At 46.3% G+C, this 24,730-nt stretch overlaps 1 pseudogene; it reads right to left on the reverse strand.

Annotated features, from left to right (window-relative positions):
* Window positions 1–3,958: 3,958 nt before the first annotated feature.
* LOC119189794 lies at window positions 3,959–22,012 on the reverse strand (annotated as a pseudogene).
* Between the last annotated feature and the right edge of the window lie 2,718 nt (window positions 22,013–24,730).

Consider the following 24,730-nt stretch of genomic DNA (forward strand, 5'->3'; position numbering starts at 1 on the left):
AATTCACATTTAATGGCCTGATGGAAGGTTTTGCGTCATGCTAATAACCGATATATCAAAAGATATTTTAATGATAAAACAGCTATTTCTTCCTCCGTTAATTTCAGGATAGGTAGTTACGTGATTAAAAACATTGTGTCCATTACATAGTTTAGGTATATCTCCCATAAACTTAATGTTCCTTATATATTTATTTATTTTATTTATTGCACTTAATATACAAATGTATACAGGCGGGCGGGGTATTAATATACAAATGTATGCCATAGGCATTCTCTACCAGCCAACCTTAGGGTGGTGCAGAGATAATCATGGTAGGTGCATCACGGCAATATGACACTGAGAAAGAAGATAAATATACAAAATACCTATAATAACTATAAATACAATATAAGTAACATTATAAGTATCAGAATACATAAAATACATATTATAATTACATAAACATATACATATAAATATACATATATACATAAGAATATAATGCAATATTATAAGATAAGGTGGTGACTATTCCGCTTCATTTAGCAGTAACTGTCGAACTCTCCTTTTGAAGGCAAACCGAGTGGTCAACGATCTGATTTCGGTTGGGAGTGAATTCCATAGAAGAATGGATTGGACAGCGAAAGAGCAGTGAATAAAGTCAGAACTATGAGGTGGGCATTTAAGGAGAAGATTGCTAGCTGAGCGGAGGTTCCTATTGTGACTATTACAGAGGAATTGGAAATTTGAAGATAAGTAAGAAGGAGGAGTAGGGGAGTTAAGAAAAGAGAATAAAGTCGTTAGTGCTCGCAACGAACGCCGTTGACGTATAGGCAGCCATTTAAGTTGTAGACGATAGGAAGAAATGTGGTCATATTTACGGAGGTTAAACACAAATCGAATGCAGTTATTTAGAAGTCTGTCTAGTTTGTTGAGTAAGTCTGCATTCAGATCAAAATAGCACAAATCACCATAGTCGATTATAGGAAGGATTAAGGTTTGCACCAGCAGAGTCTTGGTCTTGGGCGGGAGAAAGTTCTTCAGACGGTAAAGAGCACGAAGGGTACCGGTGACTCTCTGACAGACAGACGTTACCTGGGGCCTCCAGCTCAGAGTAGAGTCGATATGCAGACCGAGGTCTCGAACACTAGAGCTCCAAGGAATGATTGTGTCATTAAATCTAACGGGTGGAATGATCGTATTATCCACCTTGCTGATCATCCTGGAACTGCCTACAATAATGGCCTGACATTTCACAGGGTTCACCGATAAACCGAAATTGTCGGACCAGGATTTAATCTTAACTAAGTCCCTGTTCACCCTGTCAACGGCCGCAGACACGCTATCGACTCCATCCTGAGAATATAATTGCAAGTCATCGGCATACAGATGGTACGCACACTGAAGTTCTTGAGTTAAAAGATTGATAAATATTGAAAACAACAATGGGGAGAGTATGCCGCCTTGAGGAACTCCAGAGTTTATATGGCACCAACTGGACGAGGAATCGCCAAGTCGCACCAACTGCTGGCGTCCCTGAAGATAAGACGAGAACCAATCCAGAGCCGAAGGAGAGATCAAGAGGTGGGAGAGGATGGCTAGAAGGATGTCGTGGATGACGGTACCAAAGGCGTTCGAGAAGTCAACCAAGGCCAATACAGTGACCTTGGTGTCCTCCATGCCCGCACTAAACTCAGACAATTGTTTATGTGCACAAGCCTCAAGCACTTTGGAGAGGAAAGGAAGAATGGATATAGGACGGAAATCTTTCGCATGGGATGGGTTAGAAATTTTCGGAAGAGGAATCACAATGGCTTTCCGCCACAGAGATGGGAATATGCCAGAGGAAAGGGAGCCATTAATGATGTCCGAAATGGCTGGGAGTAGGTGATCCAGGATAGGGATTATCATACGACGACTGATGTTATCGCAGCCAGTCGCATTGGATTTAATGGAAAGGATTACCTTTTTGATGTCGCCCATCGAAACTGGGGAAAACTGAAAATGGTTGATATTAGGCCTAGGGAGACCGTCTAAGAAACCAATGGTGCGACGTATAGTTTGGTGATCAGTCAGGGTAGATGAAGAGAAATGACGATTAATATCATCCAAACCAATAGTCACCCCACAGGGATCTAAATTTTTATCCTTGCCAATACCTAGAGTCCTAAGGAATCTCCAGATACTGGCCGTAGAAGATAGTGATATATTGCTGAGAATATGACGGCGTTTAGCATTACGCACCAGCTGATTGCACCGATTTCTTGCAACTTTGAAAAGGCACCAGTTTTCCTCCGAACGATTTCTCCTGTACCGATGAAAGGCCCGATCCCTACGTCTCATCGCCATTCGAACCCCTCGAGTCAACCAAGGTGCAGGGGGACGCTTAAGTTTAATTTTGCGAACAGGGGCATGAATATCGAAGAGAGCAGTGACAGAGCGATTGAAAATGTCGACTTTATCATTTATAGATGGAGCTGCAATCAAATCATCCCACCTACAATTGGCAGCATCTCTGTCAAGCTTCTCCGAATCAATGCGACCAAAAGTACGCAAGTACAGCACCTTAGGAGGAAATTTAGGTGATTTTAGGATGTAGGAAATATAGATGAGGTCGTGGTGAGAGAAGCCAGGAGCCGGAATTTGACCATGTGAGGAAACGAGGGAAGGAGCGGAGGTGAGGAAATTATATACTTAAAAAAAAATTATATACTTTACGTATCTTATCCAGGCGGAGTTTTAGCGACAGAGCAGTAGGGGCAGCTGGCAAACCCAGCATGGTCCCCTGTCAGTAGCGTAGATTGCCGTAGAGGGGCCCTACATCTATAGGTGTTGGGGCTCTTCAGGGCAGTTCCCTGGGCGGTCGTCGAAAGTGACAATCTCTGTTCCTATTGTATAATTTTGTCTTTTTCACGTCCTAGGGTTATAGACTATGCTTTGGAACGTCGTTATTTAACAAAATCAGATAATAAATAAATTTTGAGTTAGGACACTTAAGGTCCATGTTAAACCTTAGTTACCATGTTCTGTTATATTTTGTCTTTATTCTTCTTTATGTCGCCTACAGTTGACCTGCCTGTACCAAACTTATGAGCAATGATAGAGTATCCTCACCTTTATCTAACATTTCTATAATACAAATAAATAAAATAAATAAAATGCTTTATTCATCACGTAGGCGAACATAGTTGCACTTATGATAAGTCAAGGTACATGAGAATATTTAATTATCACTTAATTAAATTAGCTTATATAAACAAAGACAATTTATATTGAAAATAAAATAAATATAATTCGCAATTTGTCTTATTATTGTTGAATGTCTACGTGGCGGCGCCATGATGTTAGCGGGCGCGCTAATTGACACTGTAGACGGAAGGCGATAAACAAAAGACTAACAATAGATTGACTTATGGCAGCGCGGGTGTAGGCTCACCCACCTCCCCTGCGGACCCCGTTGGCCGGCTGGATTACAGCGATCACCGGACAAGCTGGAGTCCAGATTAACGAGGCCTTACGGTAAGTATCACAAAAGATTTTGCTTGCCCATTTTCGGATTGACAGTAATTTTTCATGCTAGCTCTACTCACTGGCCCGTCTCAAAAATCGACTGCATACTTAGGTAAAAAGTGGCGATAAGCTAGTTGGGCGTGGAATGGACTGCCGAGACGAATGTCCGCAGGTTCAAAACCTAAGGGCACATAAATCCGAGTTTTCTAAAAAAAAAATGTGTGTATTCTTTGTGAATTATCGCTTGCTTTATCGGTGAAGGAAAACATCGTGAGGAAACCTGCATACCTGAGAAATTCTCTATAGGAATTTCGAGGGTGTGTGAAGTCTACCAATCCGAACTAGGCTAGCGTGGTGGACTAAGGCCTAATCCCTTTTAGTAGTAGAGGAGGCCCGTGCCCAGCAGTGGGACAGTATGTAATACAAGGCTGATGACGATGATACTTAGGTAAAAAAAAAACTCAAATTACTTTGATATAATTTTATTTTCATATTTTTATAATTTATTTATATATAATGACTATAATAATCATCTACTAAACTAAATAATCAATATAATTCAACAGCTTCCGTTATATACAATATGTATAGTAGTGGCGCGAGGCGCCGGGCCCGCGCCACGGACCGACCGACAAAACAATCCAAATGAATCTACACCATCGTACAGATAACAACGTCGTAATTTGCCACAAGTTTGCTTTATTATTTATTTACAAATCTTACATTTATCAATTTAGTCCCATAATTTCCAAATGAATTAGCTTTGAGAATAAGCGAACGAAGAGCGAATGCGACGCGACGTGGCGTACACTAGTAACATGCGATAGAATTGAGAAACTTAACGCGTCCGCGAACAGGACATGGACAGTGGTAACAACGACTAGATGGCGTATGGCGACTTCAGTGCCGCGCCCCGGACCACAGTTACTGACATCTCCTTGTCAAACGCACAATGGCCCGACTTTTTTTACGGGCTAAGTGCGGAAAAAGGAGCCCATAACCAATCTCCTTGTCAAAAACAGATGACTCCAATTTATGCTCGGTTTGAAGTTAGTCACTTCCCCTTCCATCTGCGCTTCATATTTGCGGTCAACCTCAAAATATGATGTCTGGGTTACCGCTCGTGACCAACTTCAATCCACACATAAAGTTTTACTTGCATTGCAAAATTACAAGAACGTTGCGTGGTTAACTGTGATTCGAGCCGCAACAGTAGCAACAAAACACATGAACAATACGATACAAACTACAAGAAAGTGAAGGGTCACGCGGATACGCCGCGTGATGCTCAAAATAAGTCGAAACAAACTTACTTATCACAATAGATGGCGCTAAATGATTCGCCTACGTAGGTACATGGTGCGTTACGTAGAAAATATGGTGAGCCGCGGAAAACTATACGATCTTAGGATAAGAGCGCGAGGGTCGCGGCGCTGATATATGACTCCCGCTCTCGGCTGATATGCCACACGTCACGCGACGCGCTGTGCTCGCGTCGGCGCGGGTAAACTGCGCCATTAAAATTTGGTAAAACGTGTTATGAAAATATTTAATTTACTAATATCCGAGTTGTAATACGAAAATAATTTGGTTAAAACATGTAATAAAACTTGAGATGCATGCACCAGAACATAGTCCGGTACAGCGCTACAGAACCTGACTACGTAACTAATATAAACACAAGAGATGAACGACGCGCCGGCTCCGGTCGCGCCACACCTCGGAACATACTATGTTTGGCATTCACACGTAGCACAGGATAAGATATTACAACGAACACTCGACGACTCGACCCGTCTCCGTTCTGTTCCAAATATATTTCTTTCTGACGATCAAAATAAAAACGTTACATAACAGCAGTAGCACCACTAGAGATATCCAGAAACGCGTCGAGTCCTCAACCTCGCCGTTACTTACAATAAAAATAACTAGCACGCCTACAGAGTATAAAATTTGAAGCTAATTAAGGCGATTAACTGACGTTTGGACGTAAGTAGTAAAGTTATAAAGGAAGTACGAGTTACGAGAGAGAAGAGAAGCAACGGAGGGCGTTGTACGGCGGTGATACAAAACTATTATTGCCATGCGATACACACATATACTACACTACTTAGTTAAACGAGCAGGCGGCACTCGCACACACACACGCACGCTCACACACACGCACGCACACACACACGCACGCACACACACACGCACGCACACACACGCACGCACGCACACACGCATACGGCTACGTACAAAGAAATAAAGTTACTTAATTGGAGAAAAGATTATTGTTTGTAACCTCACGGGAAAATATTCACCTTTGTATCTATAAAACATTTTTTTCCTTATTTATTTCTATTTCTTTAAATATGCGGATAGTAGAACAGACATTAATTATAATGTATATAATTAAGGTCGTGTATATCGCATATGGATTTCTCTATCTAATTGTAAGTGTACATTATACTAACACGTAAGGTTGTTTGGAGGGCGTGGTGTGAGCGAGTGCCGTCCACAGATCACTTACGTTACACTGTAGCGATATACATGAGCTTTTATTCAATAGTTTACATTATCGCTTTATCATTTAGCTAGCAACACCGACACGACACCGATTGGTCTGTTTGTTTAGGCTTGCAACCCGTACGTTGTATTGCTATCATTGCGTATTGGTGAATGTCACCGTGACGTCATGTTAATATAAAAATTAATTAATAAATAATTACTAATTGAATCGACTAAAATAAGGAATAAGAGGTGCGACGAGTCCCTTTAGGAATCGATTATAATTAGAAATCGATTTAAATTGATTAATATTTATTATAATAGAAAAGTCTAAATTTGATAGATTATAAGAGCCGCTACCTCTTGAAGAATTTAATAATAAAGCAAAATAAATATAGAAAATAGAAAACCTGAAGAGAGGAAATGAGAAACAATATAACATAAACAAACATTCAATGGGTAATATAACAAAAATTATTGTCATCCAATGCTTAAATTTTCAATCTTTATAATGTATACATATATATTTACTTAATAATTTATACAGATCAACATAGTGTCTAACATTATTGTTATATTCCATCTCGTATCTATAATGTACATCTACAGTATCATAGAGGAGCAACGATAATAATCTCAAGTGTACTGAACACTAACCAAACTATATACCATCTGACAACAGATACGCAGCAACTACGCCGAAATAATACGAATTACACATAAAGTAACGTGGCTACAGTAATGTAACTATATCTCTTAATATTTAAAGTGATTTCTGTTAAGAGGCGTTCCTGAGAGATCTCTCGACTGCACCTGCTCGTGACTCACTTCAGAGCGTATCTTGCGCATGAAGTAGAGTCGAGTCGGTAGTGTTTACTGTTTAGCTCGTCGAGGCGCGCAGCACGCGACAGTGACGGACACCATGCGCGGCACACAGGGTCGCCGGATAGTATGACTAGGTCGTCTTATATTCCAGACTACCCACAAAAAGCTTAAAATTAAGCAACACAATAATAAAATTAACATATTTCGAAAAAAATCTCCATGTATGAATATAAAATTTGAAACGTTATAGCTTAGTCTAGTTTTAAAATTTCAGGACTTCAGAAATTATAAAATAGACATAATAATTATTGAAAGATAAAAACATATTATACTGTAGCAGGATATCGGCTCCATACTTAATTATAAGCACTTTGGGGCATTTCGTCTCGAGTATAAAAGTAACATTTTGAAGGTTGAGCTCGAGCCCAGTAAACAATATCAGACAAAATGTCCGTCACGTGTTGTGACTTGCGCACCTCTTGTCAAACGTCCAAACCGCAGGCTCACTAAACAATATAATGAATATTACTAAAGTTGACTCATATCCAACTGTCTGTTTCCAATTTCCAATTGTTGTCACAGGAGCACCTCTTAACACACAATATAAAGTGTAACGTGTCGGGGGGGCGCAGCACCCCTGAGTCAGGGAGCTGCGCCCCCCCGCACGACAGAGGCACGCGCGCATGCGCCACCGACGCTACTGTACGTACCTTGTATAAAAAGAGTTAATTAACTTAGTTAATATTAATGCTTTTTGAATTATATACATTATCACATCGTGTGAACGAATGGGGAGCGAGCGGCGCTATGTACACCGTGGGGGATGAAGTGGGGATGGGTTTGGGGTCGACCCCACACGATAGGGATTTGTTTCATGCGCTAGTGAAGGCGGCGGTAATATCGACATTTGGGGACACACTACGGATCAAAATATTTTATTATTAACATTCGACTAGTCGATAAAATAATTTCGCTAACATTTTATTAGCTACACTTTGGTATTTAAGTAGATATTAACTCTACAGTACTACGCAGAGTCTTCTCAAATGGGGATTGTAGAATATTTAAACAAGCATTTGACTCGACCACGTGTGTATATACATATTGGTTTTAAATTTATTTTAAATATATTTTTGAGACAATATTTTACTATAAAAACCATCCGTCAGTTCGTTTCGTAGTCTGCAATATTCCCAGAAAATTGCTCAATAGAGTTGTAATTTAGTACTAGATGAAGCGAGCCATGAGTGGAGAGGAGGGCAGCGTGTCCGCGGATACTCTGCGGCGACGGCGGCACGTGTGGGCGCGCGGGCGAGCGGGCGAGAGACAAGCTACAGCAGCGACACTGGGGTCGGGTCGCGGGCGGTTTGTGCGTCGATTCCTCGCCACGCCACAGAGTAAAGGCCCACAAGACGCATGCGCGGGGTGAGGGGCCGGCGGCCGGGCGCTTCAGAGCTGGTACCACTTCTTGTCTTTGTACTTGAGCATGAGCTGGTGCGCGGAGGAGGAGAACTCGGCGGCCTGCGAGTGCATGCGCTCCGTGCGCTCCTCCAGGTGCGAGAGCTTGTCGCCGCGCTCCAGCACGAGGTGGTGCGCGCGCGCCACGTCGCCCGCCGCGGACGAGGCGCGCGCGCCCAGCGCGTCCAGCGGCGGCGGCGCGGCCGGCGGCATGTGGCGCGCCACCGCGCGGTTCGGCTTGCCGCTACCCTCGCCGACTGCACCACCACACGCAATCGTTATGCAACATACTCATCTGTCAACTGCTTAGCACTATGACACAATCTGAGATACTCCAAACTCATCCATCCACTCCACATCCTTCTATATTGTACAATATATAGATAACGATAAAAAAGAATTATATCTCCAAATGTATCATTGGAGCAACCCGATGATGAAGTATGACTCACAGAGTTCCTCCCGGTCGAGCGGGCGAGCGCCTCCGCCGAAGAGGCCGCGGAAGAAGCCTTCTTTGGGCGGCTCGGGCATGTCCCGCGCCAGGAACACCTCGCCCATCATCTCGTTCAGCTGCTGGCTGCAACATGGAACATTGTACATGTACTTACAGGTATTTAATATTTTCTTTACCTTCAACACTGCAATAGGAAAATAAAATCCTGCTTTGGGACGCCAGTTTTTCTTTTCCATATAAAAGTTAACGTTGTTAGTACAATAAATTAGTCCCATATTTTACAACATAGCGAGATATTTTCATTTTCCTGATCAGGCTATAGATTAATATTAGAAAAGAATGCATAAGCCGGTTAATAATACTAGAATAACACGAATAAGCTAGAACATTGTAGCCAGTGTAACTACTGGACTAAGACTTAACATCTCATGTCTTAGGATGGCGAGCGTAGTGGAGTGCCACGCAATTTGTAATTCAAAGTTCTATGATGTTGGTACTGTTTAAAAGTGATCGTACCGCTTATCGCCAAGCGAGCGGCATGCTCGTCTCGAAAAAAGAACCGATATAGGACACGGTGACTGACTACGGGAGGTAGTAGAGATACTCACCAGAACTCTGCGTCGATGGTGAACTTCTGTATCTCGGAGGGCGAGGCGAGGTAGAGGCCGTGCCCGCGGTTGCTGAAGCAGAACGTCTTCGCTATCCTGTAACACGGCGGCGATCACCACGTGCACCACCCGAGCATGCTCGAGGAGACGCCGGGCCGACACCGGATCGACACCGGACCGACACCGGACCGGCATCGGACCGACACCAGGCCATGACGCGAGTAGGTCGAAGGCGAAGAGGAAGGCTCAAGAAATCAGTACAGACAAGATATAGTGGGGGAAAGTCATAGATACAGTTATTGATGTGTCTCACCTCAAATCCTTCGCGGCCGCGTTTGAATTCTAAGGACAAATCTAACACAAAGCGTGACTAACATCCAGAGTCAACTTGCAACTACTCACAAACAAAACATCGAGGAAAATTGAAAAAACTTCGAAAGCCGGCATGCTCAAGCGTAGAGAGAAAATACAAAATAAACATAGCGGAAAAGTGCCAGTATGTGGGAGGTATGTGAGTGGGGTGCGGGGCCGGGGGGCGGCGCCCCGTAGCCCGGGGCCAGGGTCGGGCGGCTTGTGTCCGGAGGGGCCGCGACCGCGACCCGGACTCGGGCATCGTTACTGCCACTCTATCACTGCACTACGATTTAAACTCTGGCTGTACAGTACGAGCGGCTGACAGTTTACATAGCTGGATACTTATAGATATCGTTAGTTCGCATATCAGCTCTCGACTCCGCCCGTCACAGCATGAGGCCAGACGCCGTCTCGTAATGTATACCCAAGTGACTAGTAATTTATTCAATACATTCCGAACCCGTTGGTATAACGAGCAATAACTTGCCCGAGTCCCGTGCAGGCAAACATAAAGGGAGATGGTCATGGAGGAAGAGCGGTGGAGTGGAGGGGCGAAAGGGCGGGGACAGTAAAGCGTCTCACAAAGGGTAACAAACATGGTGTAGTGTATGCAACAGGAGCGAGCGACTCCACAAACAGTGGCTGTAAATGCATGGCGCATGTCATCTGCATGGACGACTTACTGGTCCGTGTCTTCGTTAACAATGAGCTGCTGACCCCATATGGAGAGCATTGGGTCTACGATACCCCTCTGTTTGCACTGTGTCTGGAAGCTACCGGAACACAGACACCGGTCAGCGCGACAGTCGCGGCGGGCGCGGGCCTGCCTCGTGTGCACGCGGCTGCAGGGGCCGCGGACACACGAGCGCAGGGGCGCCGACGTCAATCAATATATATACAATGGCTACGGGGCAGATCGATGCGGGACTAGTGTCGCGTGCGCGTGCGCGGATGTCGGACGGATGCTGCGCGGATGTGGCGGGTGTCGCGTGCGCCGACAAGTCAATGGTCACACACGTGCTAACAGTGTTTAATATTCATTGTCAATTTGGATCAGTGTGCGTGTCTGGGCGTTGTCCAATCGATTCGAATTAACTGAAAAATAGAAAGAGTGCCAAATATCGGAAGCACAGGTGGTGCTCGACAAGTTTGCCAAATTTTGTCTACATTGTGATCGGAAATAGCACAATTTAGCCGCTAGTAGCTGAGTGCCGTGACGTCTCAAGAAGAGAACACCGTCGCTTGCCCGGTGCAGGACCGCCGCCGCTCAGCCATCAGATGGCCTCAGAATACATTATTGAAAAATGAACTAACTTAAGCTATGAGAAATACAATGCATTTTCCAGTGCTGTAGTGATTCAGCCTGAATCGAAATTTAAATTTCAAAACAATTAATTAATGTTATAAAATGTACTGTATAGCACAAAATGAAAGTTCATTTTCCAGTACAATGTTTTGAGGCGATTTATTTCCGAACCGACAAGTTTGCCTCAACCCGAGTCCTGCACCCAACAAGCTCACTGTCTAACATCGATCGTTTACAGGAAGTCTGTCTTTAGGCTCCCAAATGATAAAATAGCGAATGAACGTACAAATTTTGCGAATGAACAATATTAATGAATGCGAGATTTCAAAAATGACCAAATATCATCGAGCATACGAAAACTGATGTAAACTGCGAAGCTATCTCTAGCTATGTAGTTCTAACAAGCCGTTTATCATTTAGTGCCTCGGTTTGGTGCATAGAAGTCTAAGTGTCGAGTGTCACGGGACAGTAGGCGAGCGGCGGCCGCTCCTGCGGTCCACTCTCGATGTCAACACGGCGGCCGGCGGTGACGTCACGTCACGTCACGCCACATCACGTCACGTCACGCCACGTCACGTCACGTCACGCGCGCTCGTGCTGCCGCCGGATATGCTTACACTGACAACATGACGAGATGGCGCCGTGGACTCGTCCGTCACGCGCGGACAGCAGCACGACCGCGTACACTTGGTGGCTACACCGATAACTCAAACCAACAAACGAAGTTACGAAACGTAGCAAGAGTAAAGTAGACGGGAAATAGCCCTCAAAATAACATTATTTTATTGGCTCATTCGTGCCTTACTCCCTCTACATTTTGAAATTTCATTTCGTTTCAAGTTTCGGTCCAGCCAGTCATTATCGCGGGTAAACGTGGCGGTGATAATTGACAACAGCACCAAAATCAGGCTGTGCTTTATCAGAAAATTTGGAAAAGCTAGCGTGTTCACATCAAGACTGAACGAAGTCTGCCGAATGTGGCGAGTGACGAGAGACGAGGTCGCGTACCTGAGCTCGGACAGCGGCAGGAAGTCCACGTCCACCAGCGGCCGCAGCGACGGCAAGCTGTACGCCACCAGGTGCCCCGTCGACAGGTAGTTCACCAGGCACACGCTGTCTGCAACTCACGATACACATTGCTCATGACATGAGACACTGGGTGTAGACAGAGGGGGTTAATGTTATTTACAAAATTATTCGTTTTCTCTATCAGAAATCTCAAATATTGCTTAACCTCGGGTTCCAAAGAGGATTGACAAATGGCAACTAGACCCGGGTCATGCCGAGGAAAGTAAGCTTTGCAGCATCTTGCACGGTCAGAGACATTTCCCGAAGTCCGAGAAACCTATTTATGACACAAAGCAATGAATTGCCAAAAACGGAAGCACACCATTGCTATTCTCACTTTCTGTCATCTTAATTGAAAAGTGGTCGTAGTCACCTTTGAGACTGACTATCTCAGTCTTGACAACGAAGTCGGTCTCGACGATCTGCTGCCGGTAGACGCAGTTCTGGCTGGGCAGCGCCACGACGCGCGCCTGTTTCTCGGAGGCGATGACGACGAACTGTCGGTCGCCGGCGGCGGGCGTGTCGGCCGCGCCCGGCGTGGGGCTCATGCGGCTGCCGCTGCTCGACGAGCTCTGCTTGGTCGGCGTCCGCTCCCGACGCTCGCGCACCTGGGACACGTCACCGCCGAGCAATGGCGAACTCATTGGTTTCAGGAGCAGAGAACTCTATTCGTGCATGTGTATTGGTGCTTACCTCTTTACTGTCGTCCTTCCAACTCTCATACGAGTAAGGTATTAAAGCACCGTTGCAGTCCAAAAAAGACATCGTCAGGATTGAACCCTTTAACCTAAATATGGGACCACCTGGAATGAATAATGAAAAACAATTAATTTACTTCATTAATGTATTAACACGCCTTTGATTATAATCAGGTCATCAATCATCTTTTCCCTACAAATATTATGAATAATACCTTCATCTGTCATTGGTGATCCATTTCTTCTTTATCTTAATTAAATTTGAATTCCAAGGCGACATAATTTCCATTACCGTAGGACCATTCACAATTATTTTCCTTATACTTAGTGGGAATGTTGATGGTTGTGTGTCTTACCGCTGGTGGAGACGACGACCGGCTGCGTGTGCCTGAGGTCGGCCTCGGGCAGATTGATCATCATGGTGAGCACCGAGCCCAGTGTGGTGCCGATCCACAGCGTCGGCAGCAGTGTCGTGGGGTCTGCAACGTAGTTTGGGCTTACTTGACTTAGCTCATGATTGACACGTCAATTTACAGGCTTTAGTACTTGGATTTACTAAATGATACAGAAGATAAATGCTCACCCGACTTCTTGGTATAGCTGTCGGCGAAGGCGAGGCACTGGATGCCCTCCTGCGAGATGTTCTCCAGGCTGGACATGCTGCTGGAGCGGGACCGCGAGAAGGAACTATCCAGCTTGTCTATGCGGCCAGTTGGCAACAGAACACACGAGTTATTGCGTCCGCCCGTCCGTCTCGGGGCTCCGCCCGCATTGGCGGTTCAGATTCCTCTCCACGCCGATCGACCCGCAACCAAGTTACAACGTACGGAAGAATCTAAACCACCAAGCGTGCATCGGCTACACTACGGACGGTACAGCAGACTAAAGCTAGCTCAGCTCACGACAGTGTGGACGGTGCAGTTGTGGAAATAGCTGAATCCAGTCCGGTGCGTACATTCGTGAGGTGCGATAGAACACAAGGCGACGGTCATGCTACGGGCCCGGGTTGAATGTCCGTCCAGTCTCAGCTCATTTGCACAACTCCTCTCGTATCGGTACAGACTAGAGTATCGAGTGTAGGGTGCGTGCGTCAGAAGGCACGTGACTGGTGAGGTGTCTCTAGCGTCGGTGCGGCGTCAGTGCACAGCGCGGTCCGAGCACCGCCACCGTCGGGACCTAGTTAGTGTTACACACACGACAGCACATACACACGACTACACGATGATAGTAGCGGATGAGGGGCGTCACTAGTGAGGGGTGAGTGATGCGCCAACCGAGCACGCGCAGCCGATGAGATGACTGACGTCTAGAGTAGATGTATAGAGGGTTGCGGGACGTGGTGGAGTCGTATCGGGGTCGCGTGGACGGACATACAAGAGGTTGTACGCGAGCTACGGTGCCAGTTAGGTGCGAGCGAGTGAAGCGGCGCGGCCGCCAAGCGCATGCAACTAGTGCTTTGTTAGTAAGAGTACCGTAAGCATACATAGACACAACGACAGCCGCATATAGAGGCAGCCAAAAACGAGCCATATAAACTGTTTGGTTTGTGGGCGCGCTAGAAAAAGAAACAAGAGTCATGTACTCAACAGCGGTCAACATCGTTAATGATCTAGTGATGGTCGCTGCGAGGGTCGAGCTCGGGCCGTCGCGACAACGGCAACGCGCGGGACAAGACGCGGCAAGCCTCGCGACACGCGAGTGATGCACATACAGTATACACGTACATATACATACATACATACAGTTATAGATATAGGTACATAAACAGAGTCCGACGATCGCAACATACAAGTGATAGAGGTCATACATAAATAGTTTTGAGTAGTAAGTCACCTTTTTGCTTATTGAGTGAGTCATGCGCCGAGGGCGGCGAGTGCCAGCCGTGTGTGAGAGACAGTCACATTCACAGACACAGCCACAATTTCAACCATGAACACTACCTACGGTGAGAGATCGTACTGGGCGACCGCCGACCGCCCGTGACAAGCAAATAAACGTACACCTCAAACTATATAATAATAATAAGAAAAGAAAATAAAACAATGCAAATGTCGTTCGAATACCATTGGGTTGCATTATGTGTAAGTACTCCATAGAGGCGAGAGTCTGCGGAACAGTTGGTTCTGTGCCAACAAACAAACCACAATATGTTACAAGCAGAGCCGCGGGCGCGCGCGCGATCCGCCTCCGCCGCCGCGTCCGCCCCTCGCGCCGCGTCCGCCCGATCCGCCCGCGCGGCGGAGGCGGCGGCGGGGGCGGAGGCGGCGGCGGAGACGCGCGCGCGCCTCCGCGGCGACATGGACATTCAGATGCACCACACACGAGGTGACGGGCGCATTCCGGGCAGAAGTTGACAATGACAACAAAGGATGTACACTACTATCATGATACCACTAAAGAATAACATATTGTAACCAAAAAGAATGCGTGGTAGTATATTCCAATGGTTACCTATTAAATGATTCCGATCTGAAATTGGAAATTGTTCAAGTAAATACGAGTAAGTTCAACATTTACAGAGCTCCGACAGATGGGAGGGTCTGGTGACACTGCTCATTGTCTTGTTATCGTGTGCGCAGTGCGCGGCACTGAGTGAATACTGCACACCGTGGTACAAACACGAACTCATCGATGCAAACGTACCAACTTGTCTAGTGACTAGTTATGTTATATTTGTAATACATGAGCGTACTGTTCTACAGCGCCGCGAATTTGAAGATCGTAGATGAGGCTCTCATATTGTACATAATTATAAAACGGGTTCACTGATTCAGGTTTGATAGAGGTAACTTTCAAATTCAAGACGTTGTAAGAGTATTTTACTTCATTTAGTAATGGAAATAGAAGTATAGTATAGTGAAGTATATGAGTGTGAAGAAACAAAAGAAATGAACGTAAAATTTAATAGAACAGAAAAGAAAAGAAGAGCTCGCGGCCCGCGGCTATGGCCTCTCGGCACACGCAGCCAACGCGCACGCATGGTCATGCATGTTCGAATTAACATTAGTCGGTTTTAGCGAAATTGTTTAAATTTATAACATGTGTTCGGAAAAGATTTTAGAAACTGTCTAGGTCTAGCCTAGATAATATATAAATTACAATTAAATCATTAAAACTTATTGCCAATTATTTTGCGACGTCAGCATTTAATACAAAGTAGTATGCACGATGCACAGCGCAGCGAGCATGCGGCCGGCCGAGCCGAGCGAAACTTAACAAAACCAAAATAACGAAAGGAAATGAACAGAATGAAGAAATTGCGACTGCCTCAAACGGAAGGGAGACGAGGCCGATAGTGACTTAAGGTGACTGTACTACCAAAACTGCAATACTGGCGCGTGGTGAGCAGCGAGTGCTGCGGGGCGGGGGGCGCGGCGCTCGCGTCCGACGCGGTGGACAGGCACTTGTGCAGTTTGCGGGTACCTTGCGACCGCGAGCGGCGCACCGCCCGCGCGCTGCCCGCTCCCGCCGCCCCGCCACCCGCGCCGCCGCCACCGCCGCCGCCGGCCCCGCCGACCCCGCCGCCCCCGCCGGCCCCGCCGGACCCGCCGGCCCCGCCGCCCGGCCCGTTCATCTACAACACACACCACACCCTGCCACCGCCGCCCGCCACCACCCACCGCCACCGCACCATATTACAGTAGTACAACACGACACGACAGGGACCGTCTGCTGCCACACGTGACACGACGCCGACATTCGATTAGAGCGTGATCTCTGTGTGTGTCTGTGTGAGTGTGTGAGTATGTGTGTGTGCGTCTCTGTATGTGTGCACTGGTGTGTATATGTGTGTGTCATTAGTAACACAGTAGAGTTAACACGCCCGTGAGCCGGTGTGATTCGTGGCCGTTAGTGGAGTGGGGGTCTCGTACCTAGGGCTCGGGGCGCCGGGACGACCTGCTCGGACGCTGCGCCCCCCTCGGCGGGCTCGTTCCTGGTGCAAAGTCTGGCTACAAACTCTCCTGGGGACAGTGGAGGGCGTACACGTGAGGCCGACGCCTGCCGCTCGCCGCTCGGCGCGAGTCTTATTGATGTGAAGCTACTAAGCGGAGAGAGTGGTGCGCAGCTAGTGACCCACTACTTGGCTCTTTAACATTAGCACTTCGAAATCATCTCAAACGGACATCAACAACACAGAGATCACCTACTTGTTAATGCAATCATTTACGATTATAATAATATGTTATATAATGAGTTGTCAAATTACCGAGGAAGTCGGCGAATAGATATTTAAGGCAGTTAGAGTCTTCATCGGACGACTCCTTGTCCTTGGGAACGGGAACAAACAAACACACGTCAATATGCGAGGGCTTGCGGCGAGGTCGCGTGTGCGGTGCGGCGCATGTGTCAGACGAGAAGGTGGGGGGAGGGGGGAGGATGAGCACACGCGGCCTCGCGCCTGCGCGGGACTGTACATATACACTAATAAATAAAATAAAAAGCAAATATCACAAGAAGCGTGAAGCATGTTCGTGTGAGACGCGTCCACTCGCGTGACGTCACCGCGGGCCCGCTCGCGCTCCGAGTGCGGCGGCCGCGGGACCTCCTCCGTGTCTAGTTCCGTCTCAAAATATAACTGGATAGTAAAAAACTAACTACCATCACCTCTAACGAGCCAAATCTAAATTTACCCTCCATTACCAAACACAGCTACGTTATCAGTGAACCAAACAAAATCGCCAAACCATTACCATTCCAATCGAGTCGGAGGCGATCGAACGCTAGGCTAGTGAGAGCGGAAACGCGCGAGCGAACGTGCGGACGCGCGAACGCTCGCGGCCGCGGTGAGATGCGATGGGTGACTGATGGTCCGCGGTGACGCAATACTTACTGAACCGCCGCATCAGGTTGCCCGCGAACGACGCCTGCTGGCTCGACGCCTGCTTGCGCCGCAGGTCCTTCACCGACTCTTGCTTGCTGTACTTTATGTTGGGCACGGACAGTAGCCGCTGGTCGCGTAACTCTCTTTGCTCTTTTTTTTCATTGTCGTCCTTCTTGCCCTTGACTTTCTGCCTGGGAGGGCGCACGGGCGCGCCGTCCTCCTCAAACAGCGGCAGGTTGTCGGGCCGCGGTGTACGCTCTTCATCGGCCGGCACGGGGCAGCTGTTAAAGTGTCCGCTTCTACTCCCACCTCGACGCGTTCCTTGTCCTGCCACCGTTCCTGCAGCTCCTTGTGCATTCGGTCGTACACGTCGGAGGACCTCTTCTCCTGTAACTCGCGATGCATCCTCTCGAACACATCGGAGCACACCCTCAAAGGAGAGGAGAGCCACTGCGCTCGGCGCTCTTGACGCCGTCATTGTCCGCCTCTAGGTCTTTGTCTCCTCACTGTCTGGGGACTCGGCATTGGACTCCGGCGCGGGAGAGGCGCCCGACTTCTCGACTGGTTCGCAGTAGAACTGGGAATTGCTTTTCTCCTCGATCACCTCCTCGGGTTCGGTTTCGGGCGGCACCGTGAACGCAGCCTTGAACTTCAGGTCGACCTTCGAGAGTTGCCGTTTGAGATTGAACGTTTTCCAGGAAGTGGACTTGCGTCTCAGCTCCGGCTTGGGCTTTTCGTCGGGCGGCGGCGCGGTTTCGTCGGTCGGCGCGGGTGCGGGCGCTCCCTCGGGACTGAGCGCGGGGGAGGGCCGCGTCGCACTCTCCTCCAGCTTCGCAACGCGGACGGGAAAAATATGAGTGTGAAGAAGTGTGGCGTCACCGACAGCCGTCCGCGACGCGCTGGGGCGCCGCGGCCGCCGGTTGCGACATTGGGACACGATACGGATGTGAGGGAGAGATCGATGTCCGAATGTGAACCTGCGCGGGGAGGCGGGCGGGGCGGGGGGCAGAGCGCCACCTACGTGCTAGCTACCAGAGTGGAGAGTGAACAGGCGGATGGGGAACAATCTACCGACGCCATGCTGTGACACTACGGGACCAGTGGGAGGCCGGGGCTGCTGCGGGCGCTCAACATAAACGCGGGTCGGTAACGTGAACTGAAAGTGGCGTGCCCCTGCCGGCTAGCAAATAATTGTAACTAAATAAAAATGCAAATCAAACATAATGTGAAGTAGTCGTGGTCACCCGCCACTAATGTCTACGTCTCCGAGCGTCCGGTCCGGTCGTGTTCTACTAGTGCCGGCGTGGCGTCTCATCGATCGTTCCTCTGTGCTCCGGCTAGCGTCTACCACGCAGTGTGGGACAAACACAAGTTACCACCATCATATACACATTTTACTAAATCATATCTAAGTAAATATAGTGTCAAATTAAATTTTATATTTCTTTTTATATGGCCAGATCGTGACTATGAATAGTTGTATGTATTGACTATTTGAAGAAACTATAAGCTTAAGTTCGACTCTCATCATTTCAGGACAGTATATATATTATTTTAATAATCTTACTGTTCGAGTTTTATTGATGTCGAATATAGAAACAACTCCTTGTGCTGCCAAAACGATATCAATGAAATCCGAACTTTAAGACTATTACGATAAAATTTAATTTTAATTTTCCGTTCTATCCTATCCTTAAATGCCTTCGCAGTAGTACTACGCGGCGGATGCTTCAGAGGAACGCGTGTGCGCGTGTCAGCGCGGCTCGTACCTGGTCGAGGCTGGGCGAGCGCTGTCGCTCGGCGTGGCGCGGGCGCAGCACAGTCCGCGCCGCGTGGTACAGCGCGCCGGCCGCCAGCGCCGCCACCACGCAGCGCCGCCACACGTCCACCACCACCACGCCACGCTCACCACCCCACGCCATTCTGACAAACAATGCCGTCATGAGCAAACGACTCCGAGTACAGACGCGGTGCGTGCGTAGAGAGCGGCGCTCACAGTCCGTATGAGGAGTTGATGGTGAGCGCGGCCACGGGGTGCGGCGCGCCCTGCTGCAGCGCCACGAGCGCGGGCTGGAACCCCGCCGCGCGCCGCACGCCGCCCGCGCCCGCCGCGCCGCGCACGCACCGAGCCCCACGCGCCGCACGCGCCCCACGTGCCCGACCCGCCGCCACTGGGAACCTGCCGCGCGAGTTGTAACAACTATCATTTACTTTCATAAGATGCCATACCACTGATTTTATAAGACAAAACCTCTACTTCAAGCTATAACAATACGATTGGACGACCCCCGATCACGTATATTTAAGTCCTCCTAAGTTTTTGCTGCAACTTTTAATGATATAGACGTGTATGACTAAAAGCGCTCACTCTTCTGCTCTCTCCGTCGGTGGAGTCCCGCTGCGGCTGAACGACATGGAGCGCGCGCTCTCCGGCTCGGGCGACGTCTCCTCTTCTAGCGTGTCACTTATCACTGGAATTTCTAGTACCTGCCGCCCCATGTAAATATATATATTAGTAGCCAACGAAAGTTTAATATCACAACACACCATTACAATCGATCAAAATGAAATAGCGGGATATCGCCATTTATGGTCCTTCGAGTCAGGTTACAACTTTGCAATAGGTGTCATAACAGATCAAGTTAGAAAAACGTGTTTGTCAACTCTACATTTTGCAAAATCGACAACGCACCGACTGTCGGCCGCGGTCCATTATAATAATTGGTCGTGATGATTCATCACGCGCCCTATTGTGACTTTGCCGACCGTTTGCTATAAAACATGTGTGATCTCACATGTGTCTCGCCGTGCGTGTCCGTCTTGCGGAACTTGAACAGCACGACGTGTCCGTGCGGCAGCGCCACGGCGAGGCGGCGCGACTCCGCGCACAGCGCCATCTGCTGTATGGCGAGCGGACTGTCCTCCGCTGCGCTCCGCTCCGCCCGCGCCGCCCGCGCCCCCGCCGCGCCTCTCGAACACTGACAAACAAATTCAGACTTAAGGTAAGGCTCTAATGAGTCCATTTTAGCTGGGTTATAACAAATACTTCATTAAAATTCATACCCAATAATAACTTGAATATGGATTAACTAAAATGAAACTGACCTTTGGAACATTTTAATTTGTACAATATTTGTAAGGTGCCCGCACTCGCGTCCCAGAACTTGACGCTGCCGTCTGCATGTCTGAAAAAGTATACAATTTAATGGAAACAAATATATCAAAGAATAGAGAAAAGATTTTTTATAATTTCAAAGTCCACTGATGAAAATATACTTTACGGTTTTTATATCAGTTAGTCGTATTCCAGAGTTAATTGGTAAGCGTCCAATGAAGGAAACTGCGTCGTATTTATCAACTTCATATTTTGATTGCACTGTACTTATTATCAAGTATAGTACAGAAACAGTTTGGAGCAAAGGATCACAAGTAGTCTTCAAACATACTGTCTAGTAAATTAATGGACTCTGAATGTGAAGACGTATCCTGAATAAGGTTGGGTAATGTCGGATGGGGAGGAAGGCATCATGTGACTGACCCGGTGAGTATGATCTCGCTGTAGGAGCAGGAGGCGGGCGCCCACTCCCCACCGTTGATGGGCCACAGCTTCTCACTAAAACCCGTCGCCTTCTTGTTCCCCTGCCGGCCCACTGAATAGAACGCCGGGATCTGAAATGTTAAAATTTAAGATCATAACAGTAGTAAAATTGCAATAATTATAGATAACAAGGGAGTTTTAATGTATATATGCTGTGTAAGATCGATGGACTGGACAGCAATGACCTCGCAGATGGTAAAAATTAACCATAGAAGATTGTTTTTAAGAGTCCAATTTGCATCCCTGCTGGTTGACTTATAGTAATTCTGGTGACTATTTAAGGTGTAATAATATCTTTTTACTCATAATGTGCCGTAAAGTTACCCTTTGTTTTTTGTTTTCGCGGAGAAAGTGCCTTATGACGACTGAGCGGTTATGTTGGGGTCAACGTGCCTTACGGCCCGGCGTTGAGCCACCCGGATTTGATCTTGACCTTCGGGTGACCGCCGGGCCGAGTCCCTAACCTATATAACGCACGGCATACCAACTAAAACTCCGCGGTGGCCGTCTTCGGCGCATTAGGGACGACTGTGGGCTTCCTCCGTCTGAAATGTTTTAAGTTTTCGTCCGCAGTGCGTCCTGCGCGGGTGCCGCCTGTTGCGGCCCGTCTCCTGCCGTAAAGTTACCCTGCCATGCCAGGGAGACACAACTGTCAGTCATTACTCACCAGGTCGGAAGGACAGTCAGCAAAGTAAGAGCAGCAAGTGACGGGCGACTCGTGGATATCCATAGGGTAGGGGTTCTCGAAGCAGGGGTAGCCAGGGGACAGCAGGTCGATCACCACCAGGTCGTTCTGCAGCAGCACCACTATCGCGTACGGCTCCTGGTAGTCTGGAAGTAGCAGGGAAACAATGTTTATTATTTTCATCAAGGTAAAAGAATATCTTAACTGGTAACTTATTTCATAATAGGGAACCGACTTATGCTTGATTTTGTACATTGTTCTATATGTAGTTTTTAATAATACGAAAAAGAAGCACTCTTGCAAAAACTACATAAATATTAGTTGAAAAATAGCTAGTAATTCATATTTCAAATATTGTAACGTGCAGAAATAGGCGCATTATGAGGATATTTCATCTCTTTCTTTCGCGCATCGTAATTCCCGATGACGCCAAATGGCTTGCCCTAAACTTATTTACTTAAGTACACAAAACCGAATATGGAACAATAATTATAATTTGACGCTCTATTGGCACTAATGTTAGTAGGTATACCCGGAGGTTTTGGATTCGATTTTGAGTTTAAATGTATGGGATGGCTTGTCTCAAAAAGGCTTAGAACTATATTGAGCATATACTAGGTAGTAAGTAACTGTTTTGCATCGCGTCTTGATCTGTGGAAGTGGGTAGGAAGGTCTTGGGTTCGATACCCGCGAGAAAGGTTATCCTCTGGAAAGTTTTCAATACCATAATCAGTAAGAGGTCACTTCATGTGCATACTACTTATATATAGTAATTAGTACATTCAATAACCAAACAAATTATTCTGATACAAAATATATGAGACTTCTCAACTCTTCAAAACAAAGAAGGTTATCAAACTCGAAAACAATAAAATATTATCTTTGCGATCTTCAAATGACTTTGTGATGGAATCATGAGCCGTGACGGACTTCGAGGGTTGACTAGCAGCTATATAGTTATAGTATATTGTAGAATTTGTTTAAATAAATGCTGCTATGGCGTAGTTGTGTTACGGTACGTGTGCAGTGCTGAGGTCTCAGGTTCGACCCCGGGTCGGGTTTTATTACTTAGTATCAGCCCGGAGTCTTGAATTTGCGCATAATGGCGATTGGCTTCCCCTTATAACCGCCCAGATATACCAGACAAACCCGACCACCGTAAACGAGGTGTATAATCAGACATAATGACCCACGTGAGTCGCGTTCCGAGATCAGCCTGTGTATATCCGTCTCAAACAGGCTGGGATCATTGTGTCGACCGGTGAAGGGTACGCTCTCGTCAGTTGACGCGGCACTATCTGGTTCCTACTCGACTTATCATCAGGGGTTACTTTGCCCGTAAAACAGAAAATATCTAAAGCCCTCCACAATCTTACGCTTTTATAGAATTAGTAAGGTAACGGAACTATTGCCTACTTCCTTAATTTTAAAATCTATGTAAAATTATTATATGAAAATAAAAAGGCATTTTTAAATTACAATACATATTATAGAATTTAATAAATGAAATAATTATTTGAAACTGTAAAATGTTTAACATTATTTATTTTCCGTCAATATTAACTCTACCATCAGTTCGGAAAGCAGTTCTCACCAGAAAAGAAAAACAAGAAACTATGGACAAAATATTACTATATTTTACACAAAAAAACGAAAACACTGATGGTGGACCTTGTTAGGAACCGGGCTATCTTCAATCACACTACTTTAATAATATATTTTAATCAACATTCAGTTCTTAATTTTACTACTATTACTACCTATAATTTGGAAACAAAAATTAATTTGTATACCGTTATGCAATTAAGAAAAGCAAGAAATTCAATACATTAATGTCATTAAAATAATGCATTTTAGTATCGATGATTGCAAGTAATAAGTCCTTTCAAACATTGAAAGTTGCAACAGTACTTAATCAGGCGCGCATTCAGTGGATATGTAATGGAGGTCGATTTTAAAGGTATTATTTTACTAAATAAAACTACTTTGGTAGCATAGTCGTTAGGGTACTGCAGTGCTGAGGTCTTAAAATCGATTCCGGGTCGGGCAATATGGTATTGGTTTTCAACTCAGTAACAGACCGGAGTCTGGAATTTGTGCATAATATGATGATTTCTTCGCCCTATCACATCATGTTACGTAATACACACGGCGGAAAGTACGTGCACCTGTTGCTTCTTTGCTTACACCTTCGGGAGTAAAAGACGTGACTGTGTGTATTTTTTCAAATAACTTTGTAGATACTTTAATATCATATTATGTTTATATTAATAGTAGTAAGAAGAACGTCTTATCCAGGCAGCAACAAAAATGCGTTTAAACAACTTTAGAATAGAGTTAAATTACGGAATCATTCCTCAATATCAACTTCCTTACCTACATACTTATAATATTTTTCATACACCTATTAAAATAGTTCATAAGAACATAAACATTAATTATTTGTAATAAACAGTAAAATCCACGTTAATTATCTTATCATTTAAATGTAGACTAGTGTCCCATACCCCCCGCATACAAAACCCAATTCCAACCCTGCATTTTTATTTTAAATGCAGTATCAAAGTGGTATTAATGCATACATTGTTTGAGCATAATTAAAGTTAATTACCTTTTTATATGTTTTACTCTTTTCAACACCACTGTAAGGTTCCGGTTAAGTGACTTTGCATCGGTTAAACTGGCTGTTAAATAAAATTATAATACTTTTAGTAAAACTCATTGGTTTCACGGAATTTTCTGTGAATTCCGGAATTTAGTGGAATTTTACAGGTGGTATGTCTCTCACATGTGAGAGTCCGTCTGGGCAGGTACCACCGCAATGTCTATTGCCGCTAAGCAGCAGTGTATAGTCACTGTTGTGTTCCTG

This window comes from Manduca sexta, chromosome 19 (genome assembly GCF_014839805.1).
Source record: "Manduca sexta isolate Smith_Timp_Sample1 chromosome 19, JHU_Msex_v1.0, whole genome shotgun sequence".
Classification (NCBI taxonomy): Eukaryota; Metazoa; Arthropoda; class Insecta; order Lepidoptera; family Sphingidae; genus Manduca; species Manduca sexta.